General features: G+C 42.5%; 1 protein-coding gene across 4 annotated transcripts in view; it reads left to right on the top strand.

Annotated features, from left to right (window-relative positions):
• TSHZ2 (teashirt zinc finger homeobox 2) overlaps nt 1-18,909 on the top strand; it is a 228,541-nt gene that overhangs the window by 149,616 nt on the left and 60,016 nt on the right. Inside the window, exon 3 of one of the 4 annotated variants that reach the window (XM_054218195.1) lies at nt 4,077-4,961. The exons of the other annotated variants lie outside the window; for them this stretch is intronic. The gene's annotated coding sequence lies outside the window, so the exon portion shown is untranslated. Of the gene's footprint in view, nt 1-4,076; nt 4,962-18,909 lie in introns of those variants that run through there. 4 annotated transcript variants of the gene reach the window in all.

Below are 18,909 nucleotides of genomic sequence, written 5' to 3'. Positions count from 1 at the left end.
AAAAACACTGGCGTTGCCTTTTACCCACCGATAGGCCTACATCCCAAGGGACATCACAGAAGAGGAGTCCCTCTGAGATATAACAATACTGTGTCCTGTTTCTGCTTATGTTCATGAAGTGAACATTCCGCTCTCCCACTGGAGAAGGGCAAACTGAATACTTCCTTCGTGCTCGCTCAGCTCAGGGGCAAACAGCTGCGTTTGGATAAGTCTTCAGTGAAGCTCACCCTAGGCTAGACATACACAGGCAGATAGGCTGTGGGTGGGCTTCCAGTTCAGTCATTCACTTCCCTCCGTAGTCCTATGGAGCCCTAATTGTTGGCCTTGGTCTTTTACAGTGCAAGACCCAGGTTTGCCCTCCAGGGAAAAGATGATGGGGGAGGTAATTCTGTTTATTTGATCAGTGTTTTTTAAAACATTGTCTGTTCTCCCAGGAATTATGTGGTGGCCTTCTTCTATAAATCACAAAAGCACAAAAAAATAGCTCTCAGTACTTTTCCAAAGGGATTAGGGTGAAAGTTCCTACACTCGTATTTCATGTCTGGAAAAAAATATCAACAAGAGTGATAAGTATAGCCAAAAAGAGTGTAAAAGCACACCCTGTCATTTGTTTTCCATGTGCCATATGTTTTCTGAATCCTGCACCTCCCACATACAAATTGCATGCAATAATGTGGGGTGCACACATTACTCAGGATTATTTAGTTAAGCCCTGCTAATATAGAGGGAATTAACTTAGATAAAGTCAAGCCACTGTGCTTTGTTTTGTTTTTTTGCTTATTGTGGATTCATAGAGTAGAAAATTAAAGATCCCACTGTGCCAGGCTTCATGTCATTTGGTTTTAATTTAATTCATCTCTTCGATTCTCCCTGTTACTCCTTCTCTTCGAGTATCATCAGTAGGTGGTCCAAGCATCAACCAGAAGATTTACTGGCAAGACTAAATGTATGAACGCTATGAACACATTGTTTTTTCCGATATGATTTAATGACCTTTTTGGCATTCCCATGGCTGTTGAAATCTTCCATAATAATTCCCTTTGGCAGCCAAAGCTCCTGTTGATCAGGTGAAAGCTGATGCAAATGTCAAATGTCAATAAATTTGTAATCCATAAATGTAATACTTGGTGCTGGAGTGAGACAGGGTTAACCAGAGTGCAGCAAGAGACACCCAGGATATGAGCTACATCTTCTTATTGTAACAGAAAACAGACAGGAAAGGAATGCCACCTCCAAAACCTCTCCACAGCCAAGCTCCTTCTCCGTACTCCCTGTTCCCCTTGCGTGTTTTCTGAATTGCTGAGCTTTGACAAAAGAGGGGTTTACAGCTTGCATTTGGCAGAGAGAGTCTGGTAATGCAGGTTCTGTCCCTTGTTCTGCTTTTGACTCATCGTGTGAGGTTGGGATTTAACTTCTCTGTTTCTAAAGGAGCTCTTTACAGTTCAGAGGTTTCAGAGGCTTCAGAGTTTGATCCTGGAAACGATTAGTTATGCAAGAAATTCCAGTAAATTAACAAGACCACTTATATAACTTAGGTGTTGCAGGAATGAGTCATGACTCATTTATAGTTTTAAGATGCTTGGAAAGGGCAAGCCATGTATGAAGCCTGGTTTTATATACAATAAAGACATAAGAACAATCACATAATTTCCCAGGAGATTTTCTTAAGGGCCCTCCACTTTGACCTTTAACTCTGAAAAGCTCCAGTTTGTTTGACATTGAAAAAAAGCAAATGTGTGAATACAGTGCCATGAGCATTTGCACTTTGAACATGCTGGGGCTGAACACAGCTGAACTGGAAAAGGCTGAAACAGCTAATGTACTGGGAAAATATAACAGAGGCATTTACTTAATAACTCAACTAATTCCTTTAGCTCACCTTGTAGAGATTTAACCTTTGAATGAGAGAGTCCCTAGTTCAAAATCCCGTGTCTCCTCTGTCCTCATGTTAATTTTTAAATTATATATCATTGTTGAGAGGCCCTTGTGTTGAGCATTACAGGTTATTTTTCATGTCTAAAATGGGGAATTATAACTGAACATTAGCTACTGGCTATAAATCACATGGAACAAAGTGGCATCTGCATGTACTCAGTAACAAGAGTGGGAGAATTGTAACTTACTAAAACGAGACAGGAAAGAGGACGCAAATGCAGTAGCAGAGATAACTGTGACTTGAGAAAACTAATGGTTCTTCCAGGCAGGTGATGCTCTGGGCTCCCGTTCTCTGGAGCTCTCCACAGCCAGCGTTGTAAGTGCACGGTCACAGTAGGAGCTCAGTCGTTCCGAAGGGCAAACGTAGAGCTGGAAGCGGTTTCCCCCCGCCCCACAATGCCACCTAACATGCTGTGGTCATGCTGGGCTGGGGCTGGGATTGGGGAGAGCCTTTTCACAGCTTGGAAATAGCACTTGTCTCTTGCTCTCCCCATTTCCATCCTCCATCAGCAGGCTTGAGTGAGCAATGGCCACAATTCCCTCTCCCTGGGATATGTTTTTATTTCTAATTGTAGCTAAAGCCTAGGTAAGGAGGAGGCAGCACAAGGCTGTTAACAGAGCAATTATCAAGGCTGCTGGGTACAGGCTGCCCAGCTCCTCCTCTGCTGCTCAGCTCACCAGGCATGAAATGCCGCTGCTCCTGTGCCTTTCTGAACGGCCCACTGATCGTAAAAGACAACAAAATGAGTCTAAACTGCTCGCTGAGCCTGGCCTGGGCTACTTCTTGCATTTCTCTCTGCTGGCCTTCCTGTCTTCCTCCTCCCATTTTTTTTTTGTTTGTGGTTTGTTGGTTTTTTTTGTTTCCTCACTTTTGAGAAAGCTTCCAGGATCTCTTGAGTCCTCACTGGGGCAAGCAAGATCTACCTGTTGCCCTGTGTCACTGGAAATTATCTAGTCTCGTTCTAAGAGAGAGATCATCTTGAACTCTGTACAGCACCTTGCACGGTGTGCTCTTGTGTCTCCTGTTGGGTTTGGACCTTAACGTATCAATAGATTAAACTAAAAAAAAGCCAACTACACATGTTTCAGCCTAGGAAAATTCGCCCAGGATGCTTGTTGCTGCCTGTCTGTTCAGACATTCTTTGTTTTCGAGGCCATACACCTTCATCTGTACAGCACCAGCCACTGGAGCTGCCTAACAAACTACCTGAACGGAATGTAGCCAGGGACTTAGGATTAGTTCTCCCTGCAATGCAGGTCTCTTCTTAAAAAGAGCACAGACCTCCACAAAGAGGTTTTACCGAAATTAAAGCTTCTTTCATAACAGACAATAAAGCAAGATGTTTCTACAGCTAAGCCAGGTCAGCATCCTGGCAGGAGGCATTTGCTCAGGAGCTGCCACCAGGACAGGGGCACCAGGAACCCTCCTGCTGCTGTCCGGTGAGGGTGACCTGCTGACTGGCGCAAGGTCCTTTTCTGCTCTCTTACTCAGTGTCCCAATCTGGCAAATGGGTGCAGTGTTTCCGGGATTAAATTCGATAGTCGACACTTTATGTCCCTCACAGCTTCCTAACAAACCCTGGCCCCGCTCCAGCACTCCATCCCTGCGCAGCGGGCTCAGGAGCAGGAGCAAAACCCGAGCAGTGGGGTTTTGTTCTATTTGTGCAGTGCCAAGCACAACGGGTTTCTGGTCCAGGACTAGTCTCTGAGAAACAGTAATTGTAATAGGTGCTTTGCTCGTTAGAGTCAAACTTAAGAACATTCTTAAAAGCTTTGCAGAACAGAGACCTGTGTGCGATGTATTTATTAGGCTGTTCAGCAGTAATTCAGAGAGCTGAGAATTGTTGAGGGCCTGGTCTGTCTAATTGTGTGTCTAAATCATAGTTTCACGGTGATTCAGAGGTACTAGCATTATAGTCTACGCAGAATGGCTTAGGTTATATGGTCAGATTCCCGCAGATGGTCAGTTTGTATCATAAAATTTAAAATTACAACTTGCACCATAAAGCTATTGCCTCAAATTTATTATATATTGCAGCACAACAAGCAAATTAATACTAGATGCAGTATATGCCCAGACATTAATGTGAGCAGAGGATGAAATATTCTCCTCCCAGCTCATTGGTACATGTTCCCTTCAGCGCAGAATTGCACTGCCCAGAATCGCCAAAGAAGAGGAAGTCACCAGGAGCGCAGTCCTGCGCGGTGCTGGGCTCCTGGCTCCGGGGACACGGGAAGGACATCCCACGCCTTGCGGCACGAGGCTCCAGGGCTTCTGAACTTGCAGTTCTGCTCTGCGCATTGTGCATGCAAGAGCTGAGCTCTCAGCAAAATCTTTTTATTATTCGCCATAAAGAATCACAGCTGTGAAGAGCGAACTAGGGAAGGAGAGTGGGAACAGGCAGGCACTCTCCCTTGCACCGGTGTAAATCAGGAGTAACTCCACTGCAAGTCAGCTGAATTATGTTGCTGTCATTCGGACATCAGACCAGAATCAACCCCTTTACCTGCAATAGATGAGTGAAATATCTTACAACTGTGTGTCCAGGAGCCTGCTAAGCTTCTTGCAGAGTTGCTGTCAGTATGCCCAGGGCAGAAGCATATTTTTTTTCTTACTGTTGTACATAAGGGCTCTGCTGCAGCCGACAACATGAAATGTGTTAGTTCGGTTTGTTCAAAATGGAGTGTGTTTGTTAAGTGTTGCCTCTTTGATGTTGCGCTGCCATCTCCATCTTTGTCATCATTGCCCATCTTTTTCAATCTAATGAACTCAAACCATCAGTGCAACTTAAGTTCGGCTGTCTGTTCTTGCATAGTTAATATTAAAAATGTACTAACAGTGTGGCTGCGAAATCAAATTATGCACATAAATATGCTGGCATAGCAGAGGAGGCGGCAGAAGCTGAAGTTAGCAACATTGATGCCAGTTCACATTTGCAAATCAACCGTCAATCTGTCATTAAACATGTTATCAAATGATGATAAGTGTATGCTTCTTGCTTGCATTGGCGCGCTTATTCCCGATGTTGATGTGCATTAATGGGATAATGTGCATTAACATAGTCTTGCTTGGATGAACACAAAACATTTTTTATCCGTCTCAGTTTGTTTCCCCCTGTGGCCCCCAAGTAAGTGTTTTGTGTTATCAAATTGCCAAAAAATGGGAAAACACATTACTTTTAATTAGCAAAAATTTTGAGTCATTATTTTTTTTTAATTTTTTTCCAGACTATCTCCTGTGTGTTGTCAGTCGAGGTGGGGGGGGACACAAAAAAACATTCCGCCGCTTTCTTTAAGTAAAACGATTAATGTCAGAAACTCGGAGACTGACAATTATGTGCTGTCTTAATGCACTGGCCTTTCATCTGCAGTCCTTGCTTTTGACACGAGTGATGGTTTCAGTTCAGCGATATGAAAGGCAGGACAGGAAACGATCTCAGGCATTCCCAGCCCATTGTGTGGTGCCGCACTCAGAGATGGCAAGCAGTCCTTGAGCTGGCTTCATTTAACACTTTTGCATACGAGCCGGCAACGGCTGTACCTAGAGATTAAACAAAAAGCTGAAGAAGAGCGCGGCTGCGCTAGGAGGGAACTGAGTTTCTGAAGGAACTTCCCATGCATTTGCTGGACTCCGTTATCCCCTCCCGCGCGATGCTGCATAGTCAGGGCTCCACTCACGGCACACGCTGCCGGTAGACTGCGAGGGGAATTAAAAACACCATCCTCATTGGAAAGAACAAAAAGTGACTGAAGGCCTAAAGCCATTAAAAGAGCCTGATTATCACCCCACAATAGACCAAGTCCCTGCCCATCTCACAGGCTCTGTCCCCGCAGCGCCCAGGAGGTGAGGGCTCACCCTATCAGCCGCCCAGGGAAGGCTCCATTGCCCTGGGTATGATTTGAACAAAAATAAACAATTTTTGTTTATTGCTTCTATTTAGAATTGAGTTGTTTACCCAGCCTTTTGGAAAAAGTTGAGGTGGAACTCCACCGGAGTCGGAAAAGCAGCTTTCACACTTATGGAACGTCAAGGTTTTCAAACTCTTATTAAAAAGTAAATGAAGTAGGGTTCTTCCCACCCCTTGGAGAACAGCCATTCTTTTAAACCCTTTCATATTTATGCAACAGGGGCAAAATTGTGATGATCTACCCAGCTTTTTACAGTAAAACAGTAATAGTCATATGTGTACTGTCTGGTCCTGTTCAAAACACCAGGAATTCTTCCAGGAGTTTTACTAGGATTTTACCAGTAGTGTTATCAAAGCAGGCTCAGGAGTTGCCTGAAAGGAAAGTCAATCACTTAAGTGTTTTATTTTTAGTTTATGAGCTGGAAAATAAAACTACTTCTAAAACTTTTATGAAAGACATGATATTATTTACGTGTTTCTAAAATAGCAACTTTTTCTCATATAATAGAAATGTTTATAAATTAGTCTTAGTCTCCGCTTCTGACTACATCTAATCTCCAAACATGGTTTGGGATTTGTCTTGAATTTTAAAAAAATTTTATCTAGTAGAATAGAGAGCTTCTACAAACTATGAACTTTTTCAGTAAATGGGTCAAACTGTTGATCACACTTTCTTTTTTCTCAATCTAATAATGCCATTAACTTTAGGCATCCTATTCAGGTGTCTGATTTATATTATCCAGATGATTTAAAGGAAAAACAAAGGGAATAATTATTGATCTTTTTTTAAAATTGTCTTGATTTTTTAAAAGTCATCCATTGCAATTCCTATTATTTCTAAATTGTGGATACATCAGCACAAGTTTCATAATCATAAAACTCTAATAGCAGTAATTGTATTCCTGTTAACCCGAGCTTCAGCAAGTCCTCATGTTTTGTACTTCTAAACCAAACAGCTTGTCTTCTAATACAAAGAGCTTGAATTTTAAGTGTATTTTCTGTTACACATCCATTACTGGCAGAATTTATCCAGCAACATTTTTTTTACAGTTGTGTAGCTTTACGTTCCTTCTACTCCATGAGCTACCTTGAAATTAACTTGTCAAACGTTCGTCCCACTACTTAGGGAAGATTCCTAATCAGATGAGTGGACCAATTTGTCATGACTTGGAGGAGAGGTGTTGGAAATCAAATGGCATTAAAAAGGCTCGCTGTGAAGGCTGTCTACGAGGGACTCCTAAGGCAGCTCAGGCTGGGCTCCTGTAAGGGACTATTTGTATCAGAGGTGGCATTTGGAAAACTACAGTAAGAAGCGTGTCTCAGTGTCTCACTTTACACATTGACTTTGACCCCTTTAATATATATCCATCAAAGTTCTTCATCACCAGGGCCCAGCTCACTCTCTTTTTGGGGCACTTGGCAAACACAAGGTGCAAAGCTGTAGAAAACTGAGCATCGCAAAGCTGAACCCCGACCCAAATTACTGGCCATATCATGCTGCTGTCTGGGACAACTCTGGCTCTGGATTTTATCTTTGCTACTTCAACTAGTCTATACTTTGAACAGATGTATTAATCAGGTGCGTTAATTTACCAATTTTCATTAAGCAGTTTGAAACAGTGAGATGCTGTGTTATTCCTCAGTATTCCTATATCAAAGCAAATGTCGAATGAGGGATTAGCAGTAGCAGAGTGACGCTATTCTTCTCTCTTCTCCCAGTCTTTACTCTTCGTACTGTATCTCATTCTATTATCTTAGGCCTGACTTTGGAGTGCTTTCAGTTTTTGAAAATGGCAAGTAATTAGTCAATATGTTTTCACCATATGTATCAAGCTCAGTAAAGAGGCAACCATTGGCCTTTGTCATGGCACAGTAAGCATTCGTTTTCTCAGCACTTCAAGTTACGCTGAGCGTGTGGTGAACGCCAGAGCATTTAATGAGGAATTTTACAATAAAACATTTGACATAATAATTCACAGTTCAGCACGGTTCACAAATTTGGGGCGAGTCCCCTTTTAAGATCACCTCTGTTTGTGCTGTTCACACTCGAGATCTTACACGAGCTGATTCTCTGCTGCCTGGTGCCCTGTACGAGCAAAGAGGCTGCGCACAGGGTGGATAAATTGTTACGACTCAAAATGGTCCCCGTTTACATCTTCTTGGCACAGATGCTGTGCACAACAAGGGAGAATTCTTGAAACCCTTTTTCTCTTCCAGGCTGGCTTTTTACTTACCCCCAGCTAGTTAATGCATACTTTCCAGATAGATAGAAATTTTTGCTTTAAGGCTTCCACTGTTGCTGACTGTTAACAATCTTAGAAAAAGGTCAGAATCTGATCTTAACACTGTTGATATGAAGTGGCATTTGCCCAAATTTTGCTATCTCCTGAGCAAAAAAATGTCCAGTGTTTTCTAGAGAGAAATGGGATAGACAGCAGCCTTGCCTCAGCCGTCTTCTCCTCTTGGGAATATCGTATCTCAGTTATCTGTGGAACAGGTTTCTGCACTCCCCGCTGGGTTTCTTTAGATTTGCAGGTAAAACATTTGAGCTCAGACTCAGATCAGCAAGTTACAGGTATTTCGTTTAACATTTTGGAGTATGTACAACAAATAACGATGAATAAGAATGATGACATATTGTTTTACTGCAGTCATGATTTAAATTTATGTGGCATTGCTATTGAAGTCAATAGGACTTTTTCCTGCGTATGTTTTGCAGGGTACAGTATCATTAAAATATGACAGTTAATAGTCTTGTTTATGTTATTATATTTAATGAATAAATATATCAGTCTGTACATCAGACTCAGTTTTGTTTATACTCTTTAATTGTAGTCTTATCTCCCCTAGAAGCATGTTATATCTTTTAATTTTATAATTATCCACTTTATTCATGTGTGACACTACAGAACTGCTGCTTATATCCTATGAGACATCCAAATGCAAACAGATGGAAGACAGGCAACCACTAGGAAATTCAGATCTGGATCTGAATCCAGCTCCGTATTTTCAAAACACTCCACAATTTCAGATCCAAGGTCTTGGTTTGGGCTGTTGTATAAAGGAGCAAAGGTTGCAGAATGCGAGTCTTATTTATATAGCATCTCCAAACATGATCCTTCAATAGGGAATTTACATGATCCTTCAACACCTAAATGTTGTTCTGTTTCTCTTGAAAGAGACCTGAGCTTTAAAGGCAAAGAGGGAGCACTTCTCACATTGCCCTTTCTGAAGTTTTTCAAAAAGGAATTCAAGATTTATTGGGCTAGGGAGAAGGAACAGAAATATAAGCATAACATTTTAGCCTAGTGGTTACAACACTTGGCTGGAAAGGGTAAGCGCCAGTCCATGCTCCAAGGACTGTTTTGTTTGAACTAAAGCCACGAGGCAAAATGCATTCAGAGTCCTTGGGAGTAAAACCTCAGAGTCTACCTCCTCCAGGTAAGCAACCCTCACTAGGCAGCAGAATTGTGCTCATGCATGTGCCCATTTCTTCTCTCTCAGTTTGAGATTCACTTTTGTGAAGCTTCCAGAGACCAAATAGAGGTGGGAAAAATGTGGGTTTGAGTCCCCTACATCCTGGCTGAGTTCTCTAAGCCCAAAGAAATCCATAAGTTGAAGCAAAAAAGTTTTAGAAGAGCAAACTCTAATGGGATTTTTAAAGAAAGTCTGCAGATCCATCTTCTTATAAATCTCCTAGATTACGAACCCTGAAAGGAGTAACAGTTTTAATGGAGTAGAAATAACTGAGTAGCTATATTTCAGCTATAACTGCGTAGATTCCCAAAGCCCCAGAGAGATAGACCCTACAGTAAGAGATCTACCTGCTCTCAGTATCTTTCTGCTCTCCAGGTCTGGCCGTAAGCAAACCCCCTCAGAGCCTGCTGAGTTTTATCGGTTCCCTTCTGAGGCATCCAACTTCCCCTAAGCGTGAAAGTTTACTCTCTACTCAAAACGTGAAGTTTCACAATAATTTAGTTATCCAGCCCCCATGTCCTTCTTTACAGCTGAGTGAGGACGATTGTGTGCTTTTTATCAGCACAAATTCCCTGGGGTTGCACTAATTACAAACCAACGCATGGTTTGGCAGATGGGTCTCCTCTAGACTTGAGTCAGATGAGTAAATCCACCAGCTGGGGGGCAGTCAGCAAACTCTCATACCTTGCTGTGGAGCAAGGTTTGTGAGGAGAAGAGCATCTCTTCACTCACAGATCACTTCCAATGCTAAGCTTTCTCATTTGGGATCTTTTGCCAAAACAGAGTTACAGGAAAATAAGCAAGAATGAAAAGTCTAAAGGTACGACGCTTATACTGGAACAGTTGTGTTATCTAATTACTTGTATTATAGTGATGAAAAGTTGATTAAAACATCCCGGGTGTTGTACATGCGCATAGGAAGACAGCTTTCACATGATGCTGCATGTTCTCCTTTAAAATCTTTCTTTTTATCTGTTGATGTAACACAACAAATACTTACTGGGTGATGCTGTTTTCCAAAAGTAGCACCTTCTTCTGGATCCAGTAGCCAAAGCATGTGCAAGAGCAGGCTGCGAAAGGGGAACACCCATGTATAAAAGCATAGCCCAGAACAAGTTGCTGAGATTGCAAGAGAGGAGCTGGCAAGAAGAGACATGCCTAGCCAGGTAATAACAATAAAAAAATAAAAAAAAAAAAAGTTAAGTTTCCCCAGGTACATAAGTAGTTTCTGAAAGCAACATCTTTACTTAGATGGGTTTTTTTCCTTCTTCTTAATTGGTTTATCTAGTTGCTGGGCAATATTTTAACCTCGTTGATTTTGAAAACCACCCTCACCTATTTAGTGTTTGAACAGAACTTCTAGTAAGTGCCCTCACAAAAGTCACCTCTAAGGCAGTCATATAAGGAAAGGAAAATCTGCTTAAGAGACTGACACAGCCAAAGTGAATACTTTTCCCAGTTAGCACTTGAAGAAGAAAATATCATAATATTTAAACCAGTTTTGAAAACTTTCCATGAAAATAGGGGAAGGGGAAAAAAAAACCATAAAACACTAGTTGAATACAGAAAGAGGCCAAAGAGAGTTCAGTTACCATAGAGATTATTACTGGCAATTGGTACTCAACAGCAGATTGGGATCTGTTACAATATTTTTATTAATCTTTTCTCTTAATTGGTTATTTATGTATTTTGGATCCATCTCTGTGCTGTGTCCAGATTTTACTCTTTACCTGTCACTCTTTTTGACATGAAGCAGTAATGACTGTGCCAGATATCAGGCATTTCCTCGATTTGTAAACATTAGCGGGGGTCACGAGGACATAAAATACCACGTGGACAAGTCACTGCGCTTGGCTTTGGCTGGCAAAGGAGGAGGGAGAAGCATCGCAAACGCACTCAGTCTCTGCGAGGCTTCATCTCAAGCACTCCTCCGTGCAAACCACCCTTATTGCCGTTACAATTGTGACGATTTTTTGTAGGTACAGCGGAGAGGACGCAGAATGCCTTTTCCCTTTGCGATTTTCCCTCGTGTATATGCCAACGCAGACATTTAACACATGCACATTCAAGGGCATAAACTGGTAACTTAGGAAATATCCTATTGTAAAGCCTTTCCCTCTCCTCCCTGCCTTCCCTTCCTAAAGATTCGTCCTGTTGCCTGTGTGTGTTGCAGCAACTGGAAACACCCAGCCTTTTTATAGTCACTTCAGTGGAAGTACGCTCAAGGGCCGATGTTAAGGGACTTTTTTAATCAATCAACTTCTAAAAATTCATGTCTTAATTCTCTTCAGAGTGCCCAGTCCTGTACACACCCGATGTTAAATGCATTTTAAAATGCTGCTGGCTTATTTTCTTTTCTGCCACACCATTTGCCTTTAGGGAGATATTTTTTCAGGGTGCCTGAGATCAGACAGAGCCAGCTGCATTTTCATCCCCTTTCCCCCTCTCATCCCCAGCCGGTTGCTCCCTGCCGCATCTCCTGCCTTTCTGGTGCAGGGACACTGCGGAGCACAGCGGCAGGGAGACGTCGAGAGGGGAATCTGGCTACAGGGAGTGCTCTCGACTGGGAGAAAAGTATATTAAAAAAAAAAAAAAAAAAAAAGAAAGGAAGGAGAAACATGGGGGTTTTTGCCTCTAATCTCCTTTAGTTATCATGATCTCAAGGGTTATTTGTAATGATAGTAGGCACTGCGTTTCAGATGGAAATGTGATTTTCCAAGCTGACGATGTCACTTTAAGTAAACAAAGTTAATTCTGCTTCCTGCTATGCAAGGCCTAATCTCATTACCCAAACCACAAGTAGCATAACAGAAAATATTTCCATCTGTCAAAAGAACTTAAAATAAAGGTGGAAATTGTTTTTATGTTTCGTCCGTCTTCTTCACCCCAAATCCCTCAATGGACATTAATTATCACACCAGATCTATTTAAACCTGTTCAGATCCCCCTGCCTCTGCCTGTGGTTCCTTTTCCATTTGATGTGCCTACAGAATAATAACGTTTGTGCTGCATCGTAGAGCTGATGCTCAGTTTTGATGAGGTGTAGCTGAAAGCTGCGAGCCGGATGGCTCAGCCGTTCGTCTTGCTGCATTCTGCTCCGAGGAGGCAGAAACCAGGTGACGTCAGGTCGGCTCAAGGCTCTCCCGGCGGCGATTGAGATTATGCTCAGCCCCTTTCCCACCTCAAACAAAGAGAGGCAACCCCTGAGCTAGAGACAGTCCGACGGGGAGCGAGGGGGTAGGACGGGGTGTGCTGAACCTGTGCCATCAGCTCCGGGGGATTCATCGACCTGCTGCACACACGCCTGTAGTCAGGGTGGTCTTGGCCCCGCTGGAGCTATGTGAAACGGCAGAGCCAGGCAAGCCCCAGTGCCACATTACTGACACCGCACAGGGCCAGGTCGCAGCCACACTGCTGTATTGAGTTTGTCCAGCCTCGGCACGCTTGGACTGTCGCCGCTGGGCAGAGTGGATGGAGCCAGTGTTGCGCTGAAGGGAGCTCAGCCACCTGGCCGTCCCAGGCGTTAAAGAGCAGACCAGCGCCGAGCAGCAATCCCAGACCAGCACAGACCAGTGCAGCACTGCTGAGAGCAAGGGGGGATCTGGCACAGTGTGGGGGCAAGCCCTGCGGCACTGGTGCGCATCTTCCAGCGCTCACGGAGCAGCGCACTCATTCCCTTGTCATTTCCACTGGTGTAAATCCAGAACAGCTTCCCTGGATTTTGCACTGCGTGAGCTCCTTATGATTTTCATGGGGAGGAGAATCAAGGAACTGGCATTGCAGACTCCAGCGGGAGCAGACCCCAGTGTTCCCAGGTCTGACTTTAAGCAGAAGAAAATCCAAACATACTACCTAGTAATTCTCAGTTTGTTTCAAACCAGCAGCCACCAATCTTAAGAGGATCATTCATAAAACTCTCCAACAACAGTGTTTTTCATCCCCTCTTCATTTAAAATGACCTTTATGTGATGATAACGTCTGCCTTGCTGAGCCTTAATTGCTTAATTAGAGAAGCAGGTTCTCTTAGACAAACATTTTTTTAAAGCTGTATTTTTTTCTTGCAACTGTGCTGTTTTCTTTAATTTTAAACTCATCAGCAGTATTTTAAAAGCTTTAAAAAGACATTTTCAAGTGGTTATAGTTTGTTAGTTTATTTATTTGTTAGTCTTTTGAAGGTTTTGTTTTCCACTCTCTTCCTGAGAGGTATTTACAGCAGGAAATCTCTCCCATTAGGAATTTCTCTGCCTTTCACTCCCACAGTTGCATAGCATTTCACAAAAATGCTGGGTTTTGTTGAACAGCTGTTATAGGTTCTGGGTGTGATTGGGGAATTTATTTATCATGGGCAAGTTCTTAGGGCTGAGCACAATATCTTGCACCTGTTTCACACGTGGAGAACAGAGTTCCTGCCCTCACTGAGAGCTCCTGTAAGCCTTGCTCTGGGCTCTGGCTGCCATGTTCTCCTCGAGCTGGACTTTTGTAGCAGGTTTGGGTTTTTTTTTTTTGTCTTTCTTATACGGGACTGCTGAGCAGCATTAACATAATCGTGTAGTGGTGTTTTTAAGATCTAGCCAACCAATCTGTTACTGTACGTTTGCTTGATTGTAAAGAGGTTGATTGACTCGTGTGTTTTGAAAAGCCATATATGTTTTGTCTGAGGTTGGATTTTTTGGGATAGAGTTTTTATACCAATGTGCTACACTGAAAGCAGAAGGTTCCAGAGGTAATTTGTACCGATGCTGGTCGCAGAGAGAGGTTACACCAAAACAGCATTTCTAAAGTAAGTGCTGGGTCTGGAGCTGTTGCATTCATGCAAAAGCCTCTGCCACAGCCAAGGCAGCAAGAGCAGCAGAGTTACTGCAAGCTGCCCTCTTGCAGAAACAAGAAGAGACGCACAAGACGCTCCAGCCCTGAGAAGCAGCCACAGATATTTCTCCCTGGTAACAAATGTCCCCTTGCTGTGTTCTTTCTAAAATAATACCTTGCTGAAAGTAGAGAACAGCGCTGTAAAAAGGTGAGCGATAAATGATTAAGATGGGAAAAATAGACCAGCAGTGACTTCAGACAAAATTGGCAATTAAAGTACTTGGACCACTTAGGATGGTAAAGTGAGAAAGTTTGGAATCTGTTCATAAAAGGACCTTGGACTCATTTTTGGTGTTTTGGATTACAAAAGGAATTTCAAAGGCAACTTGGCTGCCTCTTCCCTTTTTGTTACTGCTGCAGCAACATAACGCCTTGTGCCTCTGGGTGTGATTGTGTCCCTGTTGCATTTAGCATAGTACAGGAGGGCAATGAGGAACACTCCTCTCCACTAAAACTAGCAACCCACATACCTGGGATGAAGGAAGCACTGTTATCCTCACCCGGGGGAAGCACAAGGGAAAGAAATGTTAGTGGCCCCACTGTGCAGTAAAATCTGATGAGTAAAAGGTAGCCCATAGTCATATGATGACATATGGTATGCAGGAGGTACAGTAAGCAGTGTCCTTCTCTGACACCAATGAGCATGACTTATTTTCAGGCCTTTAAAAGTATCTAAGAAATTTGCTTATGTTCATTTCAACCCAGGAGCTCTTCAAAATCTCAGCCATTCTCTCCAGACTATTTATTTATCTCTTCACCAGTAAAAATTCAGAGTATGGCGGGAGTTATTTGCAAAAGGTGATATGGCTTCTCTTTGGATGGTTCTGCATGGTATTTTTGGGCAGGCTTTCTCTGCTCAAGCTCCAGGCCAGCAAAAAGCCAGGTGGCTGTGTTGGCATGGTGCTGAGCACGACGTAATACATCTGATGGAAAGCAGGGTTTATTAGCTTGGCACCGCGCTCCCTGGATTTCAGGGGTTTTGGATAAGTTCTGGCTGGCATCCCATTGGGTCAGACTTACCCCTCGGTGTATGTGCCTAAGGTGATGGGGAGCGTGCAATCCTGGTCTTGTTCGTTTGCAAAATTCACGTGACCTAATAGCTGTGTAGCTTGCAATGTTATACTTGGGGTTTTTTTTCGAAAGCTTGTGTCACTTAAGTACAGGCAAAGAAGTGAAGAGTACATTTTGAGGTGGGGCGGGAGGTTTGTGTGTGTGGCCAGAAACAGTACTTGCAAATGGCAAAAAATGATGTTTTCCTAGCAAAAGCCAAAAACACTTAGAAATGATCTATCTCTAATATATTTGCTGTAGCCTGAGGTCATAGAGGGATGTGAGTTTCAGGAAAAAAATGGATAAAACTTGCAGTTTTGAAAATATGTATTTTACTTTAGGGCATTTTCAAAGGCTTTTTTATTGTGTCTACATCCACTTCTTCACTTATACTTTTCACTTTCCATATATTATTCATTATGTCTTTTTTAATAAGTTCTGGGTCAAGCCATTGTTCTCTGTTAATAGTTTGTTATAAATATTGCTCGGATGCAGTGTTGCAGCCTCTCTGAAATGACACCCTGTGATTACTGAGGTGCAACCCAAGTAACAGCCAGACTGAAGTCCTTTTGTGAGGTTTGGGTTTCTTCCTCCATTTCAGAGTTTCTCTTCTTTACCTAATTCCCCTCAAAGCCTCAGTAACAGTTAGGTCATGTAGCTGTGCCATCACAGTTCCTTGTGAGGAAGGTTCAGAAGCGAGATAAAAGAGTTGCAAAGCAGAGCTAAAGGAGCCAAACTATCTGGATTCAGTTTCTGCCCACGCTGTTAAGGCAAATAAATATAAATCAGGGAGAGGTGCATCTGCAAACACACACAAAGGCACACACCATGTGTGGGATGGAGGAGAAATTGGTGCTTGCATTGCCAGAAGGAAGTATTATCTGCAACAGGTCTCCATGAAAGCATTTTTTTTATTGAGTACCCATAGAAAACCAGGTCACCGCCTAACATTCAACATGTGGCTAGGGTCTGTTGAAAATGTTCTTTTCCTTTAAAATTAGGCACAGTCTGATTTACTTTGTTAAATCCTGACCTTCCTTCTGCAACGTAGATCTCAAAAATCACCTTTTTTTGCTTCCCCTTTTCTTTTCCCCTAAATGAAGAGGAGGTTCTGGCGAAGAGCCGAGCAGCACCGCTCAGCGCGTGGCCGCGTGCCCTCCTTCCCGCTCGACCCCAGCGTGAGCAACACGCCTTCGCGAGGGGGACAGTGAAGCCCATTGCATGTAACATGCTTTGCTAAGGCGGTATTGCTGCCTTTCTCTTTGTCTTTAGACCCTAAAACACATGTAAAAGTTCATATTTAATTCAGCCCACCTTTGTAATAATTTCTGAGATAAATCTGACCGAGCCGTGTTACAAAGGAACTTGGTCTGTGCAGCATGTGAGCATTACCAGGTTACATCATTATCATCAACAATCATTTTGGTATTTAAACAAGGAAACATTTTTCTATCTCATAAGGAATGTTCCTAAGACCATAACATCCTATTAAGGCAAAATAGGGCTGGCGACAAAGTCTGTTTGATTGGATCTGTGATCTGCCAATTTCTAATGAATGGAAAGAGAAAGGCAGGAGCGGTAGAGTTGAAAATCAACTAGACTTTCTCCCTCTTTTACTGCTTGTATAAGACTGCTCTCTGTAGCTTCTGCGGTGGAATTCATTACTGGGGATAAGAACAGGGATTAGGTTAAAAGAGCTATTCACTGACAAGACCTTATTCACAATGGAGTGCTTTCACTCACTCCTTTCAGGTTTGAAGTTTTCTGACTTATACAGGGAGTGATATATTATTATAATAGCTTGTGTTACAGTAGTGGCCAAAGGCAACAGAAGCATCCATTTTGCTGGATACTTTACATATGCACGTTAAAAAATAGTCTCTGCACAAAATGTCCAGAGGATTTTGTTTCTCTCTGGTGTTTCTTTTTCTTTTTTAAAGGAGTATCTGGTTTATGGTTGCAGTTCTGAAAACTGTTACCTCGTTGAGCAGTTTAGACTAAGCATGAGTCAAAGACAGCCTCTTTTTTTATAACTCAACCTTCCAAAGTCTGCTATAAATGCAAATAGTGAAGAGATGCCCCAATGTTAAGACGCTGATACTCGCATAGTATAGAAAGTGCCACTGTAATATGTGTGAAATAACTTTTTCACAGGCCATTTTGTAAGTTCTCTTCGGAAGAGACAGTTTCCCCAAGTAAAAATGTGTAAACTGTATGCAAAATTGAGACATTTAAAAGAAAAAGAGCAAAGCTAATTACCATTGCAGTTACTGTACTTCTGTTCCTTTCAAGCTTTTTGCTAGACTTTCCTTACTTGAACAAAGGGACTGAAGTGAAGTGCTTGTCTGTTGACTCTGCATTCTGCAAACCAAAACCAGGTGAGCCCCCGTCGAGGCTTCCCTGTGCTCTGCCTGCTAGCCCTTTTGGCAAATACTAAGCTTAGGTTTAAGTGCTGATTAAAGATTTGCTGAGGACTAGGGCCTGATCCTTTTCTCATGCTTCCTCATGAAGGAGCTTCTCTGAACTCAGGCAATTCACTCCTGACTATAAGGGAGAGAAGAATTGGGACATACGGCACTATATCAGAAGATCTATTAGATCTCTCAATAAAACAAACGTATCTTTTGAAGTTGTTTAGCTGTTTCTAGAGCAAAGCAAGAACTTCAGAGAGAACACTTTGACTATTGGGTGAAAAGGAATCCTTTTTTCACTCTTCTCCCTGCCCTTCCACCGTCTTCTCTTTCCTCTTTTCCCTATTTGACTTTTCTTCTGTTAAAATTTTTCCGAAGGAACCTTTAAAGTCAGGTCTACAGTAAAACCTTCTGCCAGCATAGTAATTTTGGTTAGGGGTGTCATTTTTTTTATAGCACTTCTATGTTGGCACAACCTTCAGCATAGGTTCAGCTGTACTAAAAAAAAAAGTGATTTTGCTGATACAGCTTATTTCATTGAGGGAGGTAGTAAAAACTTAACTGCTAAAGAACGCTCTTTTGGCAGGACAAGCTGCATCTGTATTAGTGGGGTTTGCTGGGGTAGCTGTATCTGTAAAACGTAGGGTTGGCCAACAACTTAACCCTCAAAAGTTGTCCTGTTGAAATGTGCTTTCTTTGAACTTATTTGGCCTCCATATGCTGAAGAAAGGATGGTTGTAGCATAGTAAATTCATAAGGCTTAAAACAAGCCTTATAGTGATTAAATTCAACTCCCCAAACATAACTTAGGCAACTCTTCGGCTTGACTTAGGTTACTTAATCTCATCTGGTAAGAAGTATAGCTGTGCTAAATGGAAAACCCATGGCTGTGGCTCTGGCTCTCTTCCCCTTTCTTTGATGATAATATCATGAAGATATTATTCTAGTATGTCTCAATTTCCCCATGTGTGAAACAAATATCCTACAATCTGCCTCAGTGCTGTAGAGGTTCAGGAGCTTGACTACAAGGCACTTTGACATTTTGGTACATAAGGGGTATGAACAGTGTTGTTAATACCAGTTTAAGAGGGCTCTCTGGCCAGTTTGTACTTGTGAAACTGTAGCACCACTTACTGGTTTTGCTGGAGAAATTCCAGCCAGAAAACCCAGGCAACGTTGTTTAGCTTCTGCTGTCATCATAACAATTTCCTGAGAGCTGCAAAGTTGTACTCCTTCCTTGCCCTGCTTACTGTAGCCCAAAG

This window comes from Rissa tridactyla, chromosome 12 (assembly GCF_028500815.1).
Source record: "Rissa tridactyla isolate bRisTri1 chromosome 12, bRisTri1.patW.cur.20221130, whole genome shotgun sequence".
Classification (NCBI taxonomy): domain Eukaryota; kingdom Metazoa; phylum Chordata; class Aves; order Charadriiformes; family Laridae; genus Rissa; species Rissa tridactyla.
Note: the sequence above shows the minus strand (reverse complement) of the source record. Positions and strands in the feature narration are given on the sequence as shown.